Source organism: Pleurodeles waltl, chromosome 4_1 (assembly GCF_031143425.1).
Source record: "Pleurodeles waltl isolate 20211129_DDA chromosome 4_1, aPleWal1.hap1.20221129, whole genome shotgun sequence".
NCBI lineage: Eukaryota > Metazoa > Chordata > Amphibia > Caudata > Salamandridae > Pleurodeles > Pleurodeles waltl.
In genome coordinates this window covers 34,593,453-34,609,776 of record NC_090442.1, presented here as the reverse complement: position 1 = coordinate 34,609,776, position 16,324 = coordinate 34,593,453, and the positions used below count along the sequence as shown (strand labels likewise).

Here is a 16,324-nt window from a genome sequence, read left to right as displayed (position 1 = left end):
TACATCCTTGCCTTACGCCCCTGGTTGACGGAATAGGAGGGGTTCTCTGCCCAGATGAGCCGACCTGAACAGAGACCGTTAGGTCTGTATGTAGACGTTTAATAAGCTCCAATAGAGCCGGGTCACACCCTAGAACTTCTAGGATTTGCCATAACTTGGATCTGTTAACCAAATCAAAGGCACTGGTTAGATCGATAAAAGCCATGTGGATGGACTCTTTCTTAACAGACACATATTTATTAAGTATCAATTGTAAGTTTAAAACTTGCTCAACTGTGCCCACACCGGGTCTAAAACCAAATTGGATGGGAGATAAAATCTGGGCATCTGTTACCCAATCTTCTAAACGGGACAAGATCACACTACCTAAAATCTTTGCCGTTGAATCAATAAGGGAGATTGGTCTGTAACAAGAGGGGTCTTGTCTATTACCTTTTTTAAAGATGGGAACAATAATAGCCGATTTCCATGAAGAGGGCACATTACTAGTTACCACGTTGTTCAACACATTTGTAACCAAAGGGCCCCAGAGCTCAATTTCTGATTTAAAAAGGTCGACAGGAACCCCATCGGGTCCAGGGGCCTTTCCCTGCCTTGATCTATCAATGGCACCTTTGACCTCATGGAGATCAAAAATAATATTTAGGGCCTTAAAGTTAAAATCTGGAGTAAAATGTGTAGCAGGAGTAACTGCCACATGCGAATTCTCATAAGTTTCAGAGCAGAAAACTTTCCTAAAATGATTTATCCAGACATCCTCAGTAATAAAACATTCATTGGCCAAAGAGTTCTTATCAGAAAAGTAAGGGTGATTTATCACTTTCCAGAATTTGGAAGTGTCCTTAAATTCAGATGCGGCCAAAAGATCGCTCCAAGCCCTGGACCTAATTTCGGATTTCCGTTTATCAAGGGCAACCTTATAGTCAGTCCTCGCTGATTTTACTAATTGACGTGCGGGAGGAACTGCTTTAAGAGCTTCTTTAAGTTTTTTATGGGCTAAAGAACACGCAGAATCAAACCATCTATGGACCACCGGCCCCTTCCCGGGCCTGTCCATCACCAGGGCGCGTGAAATATCACTACTTAAGGATTCGAATTCTCGCACAATACAGTCAGAGTCTGATTGCTGAGACAAACACGTATAAATCGTATCAGACCTACTTCTTACAATTTCTTGGTTAAACTTTTTAGGGTCAATTTTATCCCATTTTAAACGAATGCCACTATTTAAATTATAAACTGTAGCAGCACACAAATTTTTGTTCAAGGGTGCCTGATTTACTTTTAGGTCCAGTGTAATACTAAGAGGGTTGTGATCACTTGCACAATGAGGCGTAATCTTAAAATTTCTAATTAGATAAAAATCAGAAGAGCTGATAAGTATAAAATCAATGGTACTCCCCTTCAAATTCCCGGTGTAAGTGGGCGTATTACGGGCATCAGGGGCCAATTTCTCTGTAACGTGAACCAGATCAAATTTACAAATAAAAGAATTTAAGGCATCTCCTTCAGAGGTATGATTAAAATGAATTGGTGACTCTCTACCCTCAACAGGGAAGGCACACAAGTCCGTGTGTTCTTTACAGCATAAGGGAATGTTAAAATCACCCACCCAGAAAATAGTTAAATCACTAAACTGTAAAGCATGTGAGGAATCTATAAAATCCATTACCTCTTCCAGATGGGTCATAAGGAAGCCCCGAGGGATATTATTATAAAAGTTTAAAATTAGAATATCCTTTTGCCCGCTTATAGAGACGAGAACAACCATAAAATAAGGGGAAGACCAAATTAGGGACACATTTAAAAGCGGAAGATTTACAGAAACAAGTACTAAAAGGCCACCACTAGCTCTCCCCATGTGAGAACTCCGTGCCGGCTGGCAAAAAGAAGTAAAGCCATTCAAGAAAAACATATCTTTAGACCAAGTTTCCTGTAGACAAATTATATCATAAGAAGAAATGAAACTCTTCCAGTCCGAATTGTTAGTTTTAGATCGCAACCCTGCTACATTCCAACTGAGCAGGGTTAGTGGTCTAAATGCAGAACATAATGATGAGACTTTGGTATTTAGATGAGTTTGTAAATCTGTAGTACACATTCCTGTGCCCCTGATACGCTTGGATTGGACGGTCCCAACCATCCGTCTCTCTAAATTAGAAGAACAGTGGTGGGTCACCGATAGTCAATCATTCTCATCAAAGTGACTAAGGGTTGAGAATCTATTGCTAGTTGGAACGTTGACCTGTAAGAGAGACCTATCTGGCTCTTGGCTGTGCATGCTTAAATTAGTAATAGGACGATTTGGTAAAAGCACAGGGTCATAAAAATGGTGCAGGGAATGGATTTGAATCTTGTTATTTAACATATTACAATAGGCCGATTTAGTCAAAAAATAATCTACTGACTGAGGATTGGCAAAGTTTAAAATAACATAATCGCCCTCCTTCAATTCTTTTGAGAAGCCAACCCTCTTCACCCTTCGGGCCATAAGAATCTTATCATTACGGAAGCCTGAAGAATTTGGTTTAAATTTAGAATTCAACCAATGGCCGGCTTTCCTAATTAAAGAGTGGGTATCTTCTAGTTTGCGGCACTCCAAAGGAGGAACGTTAGAAAGAACCAAAACGTACGGATTACAGTCCGGAGGTAAATGTAAAAAGTCTGCATGATTAGTGAATAAGTTGGAGCCATTGTCTTGCAACCTAGAGGAGTGAGCCTTCCTTGCTGGACATAATACAGGGTTATCCACAAGGGTTCCTTGGCCAGGGACAACTTGTAGATCAGACAAATAGTTACCGGCTCCTTGGGGTGCCAATGTAGGGGGAGGAGTAGGTAAATGAACTGATTCGGGGCCAGGGAGAATTCCCGAGCTAAGTGGGCCAGGTTTAGAGAAACTAGATAAAAGCCTAGTTACATCATTAAAAAAACAATCAAGCTTCTCGGTAATCAAAGTTGTAATTTTAGCCTCTAAAGTTGCACAAAATAATTTAAGTGTCGAGTCAAATCTATTAGAGCCATCTTCAGAAATGATCGTACTTGGAAGACATTCAGAGGTAAAAACCAAGGGGGCTGAAGGTTTGTTACTTTGGGTCAAATGGGTAGGTAAGTTCTTTTTAAAACCTGTGACCTTTTTTACATTTTTTGGCTTTTTCCCGGCTCGCCTCTTCTTCGTAGGTGGAGAAACAGTCTGAGAACCCTCAGAAGGAGGAGTAACTAAAAGGGGAGAAGAAGTAGTACGATCAAAAGTAGGAATTTTGTCTTCTTTCAACTGGATGGAGTTTGTTGTTAAGGGCAGTGGTGAAAGACCAGTACTTAAGGAGGTAGGAGCGTGGCTGATAAGTTCCAGAGAAGGTTCCAGCGGAGGATATTGGACAGTACTTTGGACAGCCCCAATCCTTTCTTCTACATGTTCTAGTTCAGACTCAATGGCCCCCATTACAGAGGATAAATAACTGGTAATGGAGGACTGGAGGGAGCTGGACCCACCTATCCCCTTTTGAACATTAATTTTCCTTTTCCCCATATTTAATAAGAGATCGCACTGTACCTGGCGCAGCACACAAGTATAAATGACACTGTAGAGAGGAGAAGGCGTTAGAGGGGGGGCCCAGCCCGGCCTCTTCCGGTCGATGACGGGCGAAGGACGGGCCCGCCCTTTGCCCGGGCTTCGCCCGGGCGCCGCCCGCGCGCGTCCCGCGGTTGCGGGCGCGCTGTGTATTAAAGAAGGGCTTCCCGCCCTATCAGCAGCTGAGGCTGCCTCCGGCAAAGTTTAAAGGGCTCCCGCCCAGGAAAGAAGTTGTGCGCGTCCCGCGGTTGCGGGCGCGCTGTGGATTAAAGAAGGGCTTCCCGCCCTATCAGCAGCTGAGGCTGCCTCCGGCAAAGTTTAAAGGGCTCCCGCCCAGGAAAGAAGTTGTGCGCGTCCCGCGGTTGCGGGCGCGCTGTGGATTAAAGAAGGGCTTCCCGCCCTATCAGCAGCTGAGGCTGCCTCCGGCAAAGTTTAAAGGGCTCCCGCCCAGGAAAGAAGTTGTGCGCGTCCCGCGGTTGCGGGCGCGCTGTGGATTAAAGAAGGGCTTCCCGCCCTATCAGCAGCTGAGGCTGCCTCCGGCAAAGTTTAAAGGGCTCCCGCCCAGGAAAGAAGTTGTGCGCGTCCCCTAACTAGAATCCATAATCATAGCCTTTATCTGGGGGAGTGGACGGAAGCGAGTGGCTCTGGCCAAACTTCAGAGGCGGTCCACAGACGGAGGCCTAGCAGTCCCGGACTTTGAGGCTTACTACTTGGCAGCACAGCTCCAGTGGTTGGCGCAATGGATAGCCAACAGAGCAGCGACAGGGTTGGGGGTAAAGACATTTACTCCCCCAGAGTCTAGATTATACGAACTGTTGTTGGGGTGTCCGGGTACTGGGACGCATGATTCCCTTGAATTTAAAGTCCTCGCGCGCTGTTGGAAGAGCTTATTGCGTAAACTTAAAGTAAAGACCCCTTACTCCCCTGACTTACCCCTCTTGTCCCTAACAGCGTTGCCCCATCGGGGTGACTGGGGTGGACTCCAGTCCTGGGTGGAGGCCGGGATACAGACGGTAGGAGCACTATTTAAGGAGGGGACACTCATGCCGTTTGAAGTCCTTCGGACACAATTCGGTCTACAAAGAGGGCACTTCTTATTGTATGGTTCAGTAGTGGCTAGTATCAGGAAACACTGGCTGACATGGACAGGAGAGCTCACTACACAAACAACCTGTACATACTTGGCGACTTCTTCTGGCACCTTTAAGGCAGTTTCTAATCTCTACAGCAGGATTCAGGCGGATAGGACCATACCTTTGACTCAGCTCAAATCGTCTTGGGAAGTAGACCTGGGCACAACTATATCCGATGTGGATTGGGAGCGTATTCTGGGGGGCTTCCCCAAAATGACTCGCAATGCCAGATTTAAGCTGATTAATTTTTATGTACTTCATAGGGCATATCTCACCCCTGAACGGATCAGCAGGTACTTTGAAGCGGAAGGAGTAAATTGCCCGAGGTGCGGGCTAGAGAAGGCAGAATTTAGGCATATGTTCTGGAGCTGCCCTACGGCGGAGGTGTTTTGGGCGGAGGTGAGCCGACTGGTGGCTGGAGCGATAGGAAGAGAAATCCCTTGCACAATAGAGCATTGTCTGCTTGGCTGGTTTCCACGCACGGCTAAGTACAAAATAACCAACAGGTTCCGAGACTTGGCCTACGTACTGGCCAAGAGGGAAATAGCGATGTCCTGGAAGAATCCAATTGGGCCGAGACTGCCCCAATGGACCAGAGAGCTAACTAGGTGGGCTGGGTGTGAGAGTGCTGTTCTACATAGTGAGGCCAGAAGGGGTTGGCGGCCCCTGGAGGCGGCGCAAGGTTGGGATGCGATATTAGACTCCTTTAAGAAGGAACACCGATTAGGTCCAGTCCCATGATTGAATGATGATGATTGGATGCTTTGAGAAGTTACCAATAATCCCAATCCATTGGTGCCAATACGGATGACCTCGGGGCAGGATCATACGGTTGGACTAGAAAGGGTAAATACTCTCACACTGTGAGCGGAGGGTTGACTCCTTCATAGCACACCTACATACAATACAACTGTTCAGATATGCTACCAGTATCATCACTGGGGGGTGGGGCACTGTTGGGGAGGTTGAGGGATGGGGGGGTAGGGTAGTTGTTGCAACATCAGATTGCTATTAGTGCAGAGAAGTGTAGATTAAAAAGCCCTTGCTCTCAGAGTCACTGTATATTCTCTTATACTATGTTTACCTACTCACTGGTTGATCGAAATTGCAATAAACTTTGTTTACAAAAAAAATGAAGAATAAGAGAACCTCAGAATGAGTTACCAGCAAATGACATTTCAGCACCAATAAGGTGGTAAGCAGAGCAACATTTGGTAAACGGAGAAGGGAAATGTGATAACATGGTTAATAACATGGAGAAATTACCTGATCCTACTACTGCAATATCAGATCGCTGCTACAAGAGGCTCTCAGGAGGCCCAATGATGTACGAAGTCCAGGAAAATTACTTCAAGATATTAGTTGCCACTCCTGAGCCAAACAAACACATTGGACAAGTGCTCTGGTGTTCTTGCAGGATCATCTCATTTGCACAGGTACCCGCGTCCACTTTAGCTTTTCCACAAAAATGAAACACTCAGCTTGAGTAGGAGACCTAGAGGGCTGTTCGTAAACGTCTCTTACGCCTGTGAGTGATGTATACATGCATGGGGTGCTCTTGGAGTAACTTTCCGACTTTTAGCTATTCACCACTACAAGTGTAAAGTTACTCAAAAGTATAGACTTCACCCCCTGAACCAGTGGTGGAGCATCATTTACAAACGTAACTTATTGCAGTCAAAATGGAGCAGCAGAAAGTGCAGCATCACACATGGCCACCCACTGACAACGCAAAGCCCTCTCTTAGAAAATAATGGAGGCAGAGACTTAGAAGTAGAGTTAAATTAAAATAATTTATTTTGCATTTTAAAAGTACATATAAATTCAAAAGAATGTTACAAAATTACATGTATTTCAAAAATAATTATTTCAGTATACTATACGTTAATCATTTGATTAAAATATATTGTAATTATTCAAAATAAATTCAATTAATTCTATACACCACTTTTTGTAAGGCTGTGTCCCCTTTCAACAGAGGTAAGTAAGGCAATTTACTAATTCAGAGTACATAATAGGAAAATACAATGATTTTACTTTAAGTGAGTTTTTTTTAAACATTTCATTAAGAACATCTAAAAACAATGCAGCAAATTTCATTGGAAATAATGGAACATCCCTGCGCATGACCAAGATACATAAAAACAGTGTGATTATACAAAAATTGAAGGTGTAGTAAAGCAGCCTCACCTGATTAAAACAAGAGAGGACGTATGTACTTGTAATGCAAATTCACAAATTTGGGGCAGATAAGGACAATATGTAAAGTGTCTAATGCAACGGCCATTTCACATGTGCAAATTGCTGGTCCCGACGGATTGTACTAACCAAATGTAAGCTGAGAGAGCAGGTTTAAAATGAAAATAAATTAATAGTAATCTGTGCAAAACATGCCCAGTGCCAAATACAGTTCTGTTTTGCTTAGAGTTTTAACCATTGCATAATGTCTGCATGAGGTTTTAAACAAAGAACAGTCAGCTCTTTTCCCAGGCACAAATGCATCCTTAACCCACCAGACATCAGCTTTAGAAATTAATTCTGGGCTCAGAAACAGCTCGGGTCTGCAAAGATCTCACAAAAGGCCTTTGGTATTATGCAACCGAGGTACACGACGGCAACAGTCAAGCCTCAGACAGTTTTTCAGAATCTCTCTATTAAAATCCAAGGCATTTTTTAGCTAAACAGACAACCACAATAATACAGGGCGGATTTGAATATAATCGGAAATAAACCTTGCATCCAGCTCTTCATGCATGATCTCTGCAGGAACAATCTGGGGTAGCCTCAGGACTCTTCTTAAAAATTTATTTTTGGCTAATTGGATGGGTTGGCAAGACTTATAGCCCCAGATCTCACAGCCAAAGGACACTGTGAGGTCACATATGGCGTTATAAAGGTCCACCTTAGATTTAACATGGGGACGGCCAAGCACTTTGAGAAGGCATCAATGCTATGGGCTACCCTATTAAAGGATTGCACATGAGAACTCAACAGAGGTTCCCAGGCTGAGATCTAACCAAATCCCTAAGTAGCAGAAGCTAGCAGTGTCACTAATAGGCTGCCCATTGAGTAAATGAGTTTTGGTTTTCACATTTTTCGAGACAAGCACCATTGTCAATGTCATTGTCAAATCTGATTTTAGGCCCGATTTGTCCATAAAATCATTAAAACAATTTCTCAAAGGCTGCAAACCATTGGCTGTATGCGCTATGTGAACTGTGTCATCTGCGTACATTAAGGTGAGGACCGGTCTTTTCCCAACCCTTAGAACATTCTTGCAATGGGTTATTAAAAACTGCTCCAATTGGTTAATATATTAAAATAAAATGTAAATGGATAAAATACAGCCGCGGTGGACACCTCTCTCCAAAGGAAAGTGCGTGGTGCATTCCACATTTGGGCAAACCTCACTGAGCTTCCAGCCCGGCATGCAAATCAAAGAGAAACCTTACAAGGGCACTATCTACCCCGATGTTCCCAAGCACAGCCCATAACTTAGATCTATCTACTGTGTCAAAGACTGTGCTGAGGTTTGTGAAGGCCAGGCAAATCAACTCTTTCCTCACTATTGGGTACTTCGTAATCAAAGGGTAAAGGTTAAGGTTCTGTTCAATCGCACCTCTGCCCGGCCTAAATCCATATTGAATGTCAGATAAAATCTTTACATTTTTCACCCAGACCATCCGTCGGTTCAGCAGCACCCTACCAATAACCTTCACTTCTGCATCAATTAGAGAAATAGGCCGAAAACAGGCTGGATCAGCATGGTTTCCTTTTTAGAAAACCAGCCCAATTATCAATTTTTGCCAAGAGGGGCTGTGCCCTTGTGCTGCTACATTTAGCTGTTGTGTGACTAGGGAGTGCAAAGAGCCACACAGGACTTACAAAGGTCACAGGGGACTCTATCCGGACTCAGTAGATGGGGAGCAGGTTCCATTTGTAGCAAAAAGGAAATGGGTAGAGATCACTCAAGTAGATCTTTATAATGCTAGGTTGTGTCCCCTCGCACCTCGGAACAGAATTCATTAGGACTATCTAGGGTGGGACCAAGAATGGTTTGCATATGGTTGGCCTACTCTTTAGTGGCACAGTGACTAGAGAATGACGTGGTGGGATGTTGCTGAGATTAACTATCAGTCCTTCCAACACCCTCCTGCTGCAGCTCCCTGGTGAGGCTCATTAAGCCTGGAAACAGTGTGAGGTTACGTGCTTTCCAATCATAGAGGCTTGGCCTCAAAGTTAGGGATCCACTGGACCTTGTGGGTTAGAATCATGGTTCATTGGGCACACAGGGAGCTAAACACAATGATTGGTGTGAGCCCACAAACAGTTACTAAGTTATGAGGTAATGCAAGCATTTTCATCCCTCGCTGTGTGCTTTTCTCAGTAGACAGCTTATAGGACAATCAATAAATTGGTGTCTTTGTGGCTGCTTCATGTGAAGGTTCTGCGATGTTGAAATCTCCTCCCCTGGGTTGACAGTAAGCACATTTTATTCTCCCACATGGTCTTTCTCATACAGTGAGGTTACATTTACATTTTGTCACTTTGAAAGCACTGATATTTTTTCTGGTTGAGGGTTCTCTCATGTGAAAACAAATTGATTATCTGCCTAAAGTTTGATTGGCCTTTAGAACAAGGATAAGGTTTTATCCAGTGTGTTTTCTCTTGTGTTGAATGAAACTGGTTTTCAGACTGAAGCTTTTCTGGCAATTGGTGCACTAAGGTTTCTGTCCAGTGTGGGTTCTCTCATGATGAGTGAGATGGAATTTCTGCCTGAACCTTCTTCAGCATTCAGAGCACTGATAAGGTTTTTCTCCAGTGTGGGTTTTCTCATGTTGAGTGAGACCAAATTTCTGACTGAAGCTTTTGGGCATTCAGAGCACTGATAAGGTTTGTACCCAGTGTGTGTTCTCTCATGGTGAGTGAGATAGTTTTTGCGACTGAAGGTTTTCAGGCATTCAGTGCATTGGCAAGGTTTTTGTCCAGTGTGGATTCTGACATATTGAATGAGACTTGATTTCTGACTGAAAGTGTTCGGGCATTCAGAACACTGATATGGTTTGTGTCCCATGTGGTAACTCTCAGACTGAATCTTTTTTTGCATTCAGAGCACTGATAAGGTTTTTGCCCAGTGTGAGTCCTCTCATGTTGAGAGAGACCAGCTTTCTGATTGAAGCTTTTCCAGCATTCAGAGCACTGATAAGGTTTTTGCCCAGTGTGAGTTCTCTCATGGTGAGTGAGCGTTATTTTCTGACTAAAGCTTTTCTGGCATTCGGCACACTGATACGATTTCTCTCCAGTGTGGATTCTCTTGTGTGGAATGAGACTGCTCTTATGACTGAAGCTTTTTTTACACTCAGTGCACTGATAAGGTTTTTGTCCACTGTGGGTTCGCAGATGCATAGTAAGACTAGATTGATGAGTGAACTTTTTTTGGCACTCAGAGCACTTAAAAGGTTGGTGCCCAGTGTAGATTCTTACATGGTGAATGAGAGAAGATTTGTGACTGAAGACTTTTTGGCATTCAGGACACTGATAAGGTTTTTGTCCAGTGTAAGTTCTCTCATGTGTAGTGAGGTGGGATTGATAACTGAAGTGGCAATCACATTCATTACTCTTACTCGAGTTGTGTGTACCCCCAAGTTGGATTTGTTCCTGGATACATGCCATCTTACGACTGAATCCGATTCCAGAGTCTGTACTTGTTTATGTCACACTCAGCATTAACTTCTAAATTACACTGGACACACCCTTACAAACATTTGTTTTTTTACTAATGATAGCTTTTATCTGGAGATAATTTTTACTACATTTAGAGGCAGCCTATCTAACTTTCCCTAGAAACTTTCACTGAGGTACCCCTTGTTTTTATTAAGATGCCCCTCATGCAGTCATTGTCTCCAGGTTATGCCCTGGTGAGGTCTCCCAAGTAGAATTAGACTAATTTTGTGACTCCAGTTTATCACATTTGATTTAGGAGTTTTAATAGCACTGATAAGGTCTTTAGGGTTTACTGCTTATATGTTAGTAGTAGTGATCGGGATTAGGGCATACCACTTTGATTTTATGAGTTATCAATAGTGTAACGCTGAGCCCTTTTAAGCTTCCTATCCCAGTACAAGCTTCTTTCACTCTGTGGCTAAAGTCACAGCAGTTACATGATCGACTTTGACGGTCCAGGACACTTTGAAACAACTTGGATCAACCCAAGAGACAGATTTGATGGAGAAAATATTTCTTTATTAAAAAAGATAATCCAGCAATTTTGCTGTAGTGACAACAGGGAAAGTATAGTAAACAATGTTTTTCTCCCCTTGAATCAAAGAAGATGTAGACAAAAGGTATTCATTTAAATTGACATGACAGGTTGTGCTGACAATCCTGTCATATCATGCGTACGGACACTGCTTTCTTCGGGGGTGTTTGGGTCTCCAAGGCATCCCTCACATACCATCAGAATGAATTTACAACACTGATTAGTTTGCTCTCATGTGCACTACGTGGATATCAGTTGTCACCAGTGTTCTAAGTTCGTACATACCTCGAAATGGTAAATTCAGTAATTGCTTCTGGTCGTTTTACTTTAGGGACCTGGCAACTTACAATGAACAGAAGAAATATGAGAAATCACGTTCACATTCAGCAGTTTTCTCCACTCCATGCGCCTCACCATTCCTAGCATAAATAATGTATTTCTTTTAAAAAGGCAGAATGTTTAACTTTCTTCAAAATAATAATTTTTTAGCGTGTTTTTACTAAAGTAAATTTCTTTTCTGGTTCGCGGTTCAGTGACCTGCAGAAATAGAGTTTGTGATTGTAAATGGACACAAAGAACAATATTTATGACATTTCTCTTTGCAGAAAAAACATTTACAAAAATGAGGAAGGAAATCAGTTTAAGTTGCATTTCTGACAGGGGTGAAATAGCTCTTGGACTCTGTGTAGAGAGGGAGCTTGGAACCACTGGCACTTAAGGTTGGGAGAGCAAAAATAGTGAATACTGAAGAATGAAACACAAGTTACACATACATTGTGACACAAATTCTCAGAAGCATCCAAAATGAACAATTTACTCTTTCGCCACAGTAAGATATTTTAATACCTTTAATGAACTATCAGATATTGTTTACACCCCTCCCCACTTACAGGATTCATATATTCCTTATTTCAGTGATCCATGAAGGGACATTTTATTGAACTAAGGTACTGGCCTTGTTGTAATTACTGCTTTAAATGCCACCGTAGACTGGAGCTGTGTCCCGTTAGCTCAGTTGAATTCACCATTTCAAACTGTGGGCAAGATAAGGACTTACCTGGTGGCCCAGAACTCATCATGCACCTCTGACATGACTCGGACCCTGCAAAACCAGAAAAAGAAAGAATCGTCAAAACGGTAGAAGAAATTAAAAAGAGATAAGGAAAGACAAATATTAAAAGAAACAGAGATACAAGGTATGGATAGAAAGGGGAGGATAGAAGTATGCAAAGAGGCGGAAGTCAGTCCCGGAAAGGAGGGACGCGGAAGGAACAGACCAAGGGTAGGATAGTATCATGTGGTGAGGAGGAGGATATAAATGCGCTGACAGTCAAGGGACTGCTGGGAAACACAGAAGGCAGCGATCAAGGTTCAGTGCCTCCTGACCCGAGAAGGGACCAGACATGCGCTAGGACCCACCACATTCACAATCCTTCAGGAATGTGGCTGCATCAGGTGGGTGCCAGGGTTAGCGGGAACTTAAAAATTGAAGGGGGAGGTTTGTGGGAAAATGGGGAGGCAGGACGCTGCTACAATGCCCTGCATGGCAACATGCTTTGCTAGAGAAACCTTAGTATTTGTAAGATCCCTAAAGTAAGAGGCAAAAAGAAGAAAGCATCGCACAATTTATGAAACAGGAGATAATTAGCCTGACCCTGGAGTATACTAACTTTTGTAAGGAATCACGCTCAAAGCAGCTAGCATACTAACAAATAAGGAAGAGGACTACGTAAAAGCCACATAGTTGTTTTATTTAATTTAATTTTTTAGTATTATCACAAGATATATGGCTAAAGCATAGTCTGGAGAGGGAGTCAAATTCATGAAGTTAATGATATAAAAATCAGAGGGTGGGAGACAGAGAGAGACTAAAGAAGAAATAGGAGAAAAGAAAACAGACTGTAATAGGAAACTTTACCTGATGTTTATTTTTTTGTTCCTCCGAGGGTGGCAGCCACACCACAAGGTCTGTCCCTGGATTCCTTGAAAGGAAGCAAGGAGATGCTTCAACCAATAGCTTATTTGCATCAAACGTGAATTACACTACATCCCATCTTCCAAACAACCAACCTAAATTTACAAAACAAAAGGTACTCTTGTTCTCTGCAAAACCATTGTAAAGCACTTTTGCTCTATGACAAAATAAACTTTTTTCAGGAAAACCTTTTTAGTCTCCTGCAAACCCCAAACACACATCTTCCTCCAAATCCAAACGCTGAGCTACAAGAACACAAAAGGAACCATGAATGAACAGGCAGCGAACGCAGAAGCTGAACAAGGTCTGAGTGAACATACACCGCACCCACAGGCTGAACAACATCTGAGTGAACACACAGTGCACACACAGGCTGAAAAGGGTCTCAGTGAACAGACAGCAAATTCACAGGCTGAACAAGGTCTGAGTGAACACACAGCGCACACACAGGCTGAAGAGGGTCTCAGCGAACAGACAGCAAATACACGGGCTGAATAAAGTCTCAGTGAACATACAGTGCACCCACAGGCTGAACAAGGCCTGAGTGAACATACAGTGCACCTACAGGCTGCAAAAAGGTGTATATGAGCATACAGTCCACCCACAGCCTCAACAGCAAGCCAGGCAGCTTAGCCCACTTCTCTATAACCCCCATTTTTCAATTTACATTCATAAAAGAGAACATCACTCCAAACACAGCCAACATGTGTTTTGTCACACTAGTGACTTTTTCAAGGCTAATGGACAAAGTAATTAAGCGATGTCAAACCGTCAATCAACATTTTTTTACCGTATAGTCTTCATGTCTGAAACTGTGGTCAGGCTGTTCGGTGTGAGTATGCCACAGTGGAAAAAAGTCCAAGCGGATGAAAGGTAATCGTAAATGGGGGACCCTGATAAGTCCAGGAATGTCACTAGTGTGAAGAAACACGTGTTGGCTGTGTTTGGAGTGATGTTCTCTTTCACTGAATGTAACTGCGCTTACAAATAAAAGGACTTTCTTTCAAGAAAAGATGTGAATACCGACGTGCCGTCTTCTTCTTCTGTCCAACGAAACTCATGCACTATGGATCTTAATACTTATTTCATACTGTTGGTTATACTGTGTGCTGTGGTTTGTTTTGCTCAGCATGTTAAAGCCCTTGTACATAATTCTGCCCAAATAGGTCAACCTTAGATTCACAGAAACCATGCTCTTTGAGCAACAGCAATTTAAGTTTAAGCTGATGCAGTGAGTGAATGGATGCTGAGAAAAGGCATCAATGCAAATCCAATCTCCGTTCTTTAAGTGAACCAGGAGTAAAAGGACGGCAACCCACCCCAAACGGCACTGAAGATCAGTGGAGGCAGCAAGGGGACATGTCACCTATAACATGTCAGTCAAATGGCTGCTGGGTGATGTTGGAGTCAGCAAATCACATGAAGGACATTCAAGATGGCAGGACCACAGACACTCCATTGTGATGGGAACCAGGTGACCCGTAGGAAAGTGAAAAGGACACAGATTGGATGACGATGTGCAATGAGTGACCTTTGCCCTTGAAGGGCAAGGAGTAAAGCAATGCCTTGTGTGATGGGTGGTCACCCATTCCATGGCTGGCAACAGTGAATAGAGAGCAGCATTGCTTTCCAGCACAGGGCTGGGGAGGTATATGAGCAGACAGGGAAGCTGTACAAGCGCATATCAGTGACACAAATATGGATGAATGTATGTATGGATATGGTATTACTATAGCATGAATCCAGCCAACAGAGCGCTGTACATGGTCAAAGACAAGCATATGGCTAACTAAGGATAGGAGAGGCAGCTGGTATGTGGATGGTTAATGCACTTGTAATGTAGGGTTCTTTAAAGAGGTGCATCTTCAACTCTGTCATAAATTGGAGCAGCTTTGGGGCGGTCCTGATGGATATGGGGATGTTGTACAAATGTGGATTGCTCACTGTAGGAAAGTACCATTTTGCCTAGCATGTTACCCCCATTTTCACTGTATGTATGTATGTTTTAGCCCCTGTGTCACTGGGATCCTGCCAGGCAGGACCCCAGTGCTCATAGTATGTGCCCTGTATGTGTTCCGAGTGTGGTGCCTAACTGTATCACAGAGGCTCTGCTAACCAAAACCTCAGTGTTTATGCTCTCTCTGCTTTCTAAATTTATCACTGCAGGCTAGTGACTAAATTGACCAATTCTCGTTGGCACACTGGAGCACCCATATAATTCCTTTGTACATGGTACTAAGGTACCCAGGGTTTTGGGGTTCCAGGAGATCCCTATGGAATGCAGCATTTCTTTTGCCACCCATAGGCAGCTCAGGCAATTCTTACACAGGCCTGCCACTGCAGCCTGAGTGAAATAACGTCCAGGTTATTTCACAGCCATTTTTCACTGCACATAAGTAACTTATTAGTCACCTATATGTCTAACCTTCACCTGGTGAAGGTTGGGAGCCATGTAACTTAGTGTGTGGGCACCCTGGCACTAGCCTTGCAGACGATCAATGCCTGAGGATACCCGAGTCTTTTCAACCACAGCGTTTTTCCCTTCTTTCTGATTTGACTATCCAGGTGGCGCCGGTCCTCGACTCAGATCCTTTTTGTTCTTTCGTCGTGCAGTGACCATTTGGTTGATTTTAGAACTTGGCAGTTGGAACCTGGACGCCCTGTGATTGGTAAGAGACGTTTTACGGCACTTGCTGTGGGTTTTGATGCCTTTGTTTCACCACTTACTGTGGCTCTCGTGTTTTGGGTGACTAGTCAATTTGTGTCCTTTGAATTGATATATAAATTGCAATTTATATAGGCAGGTAATGAGGAGAATTTTCTATGCTACGTTGATTATAATACTGCATATTCTGCACTATTTTTGGTATGCCTGTTTTTAGCGCACTTCGTAGGATGTGTTGCTTTTGTAATGGTACCAATTTGAGACTGGAAGAATCGCAACCGGCAGCCCCAGAGAGGACGCCCAATAGAGATATGTATGGTAAACATGGTCTTTCTTCTATAATGTACAACACATTAGGGAATAAATACACTTGTGTGGATCCTGAGATAGGTTGGCCTATGCATGGGTCATTTGATTTGCAAAAGATTGAGTATGTGGAACAATGTATATGTAAGCGAAGGTATAGGCAAGATATGTTTGACTGTGTACGAATGTGGGAGAAAGAAGTGCGTGGACAAGTGAAGCGTGAGCAAGCCTTGCTTGAGAAAGAGCAGTGGAAGAAAGTATATGTGAAAGCATTGGAAATGAGAAAGAGAGAAATAAATGACTTAAAGGAGATAGAAGAGAAAGAACATAAATTACAGGTAACTGGCCAATACACTGTTTGGCAACCTCTCTATCCTATCCTTAATAAACCGCACAATGATTTTTTGTTACTAGATCG

At 43.1% G+C, this 16,324-nt stretch overlaps 1 pseudogene; it reads right to left on the bottom strand.

The window, feature by feature from the left end:
• Positions 1 to 9,350: 9,350 nt before the first annotated feature.
• Positions 9,351 to 10,374, bottom strand: LOC138286959 (zinc finger protein 79-like; annotated as a pseudogene).
• Positions 10,375 to 16,324: the final 5,950 nt, after the last annotated feature.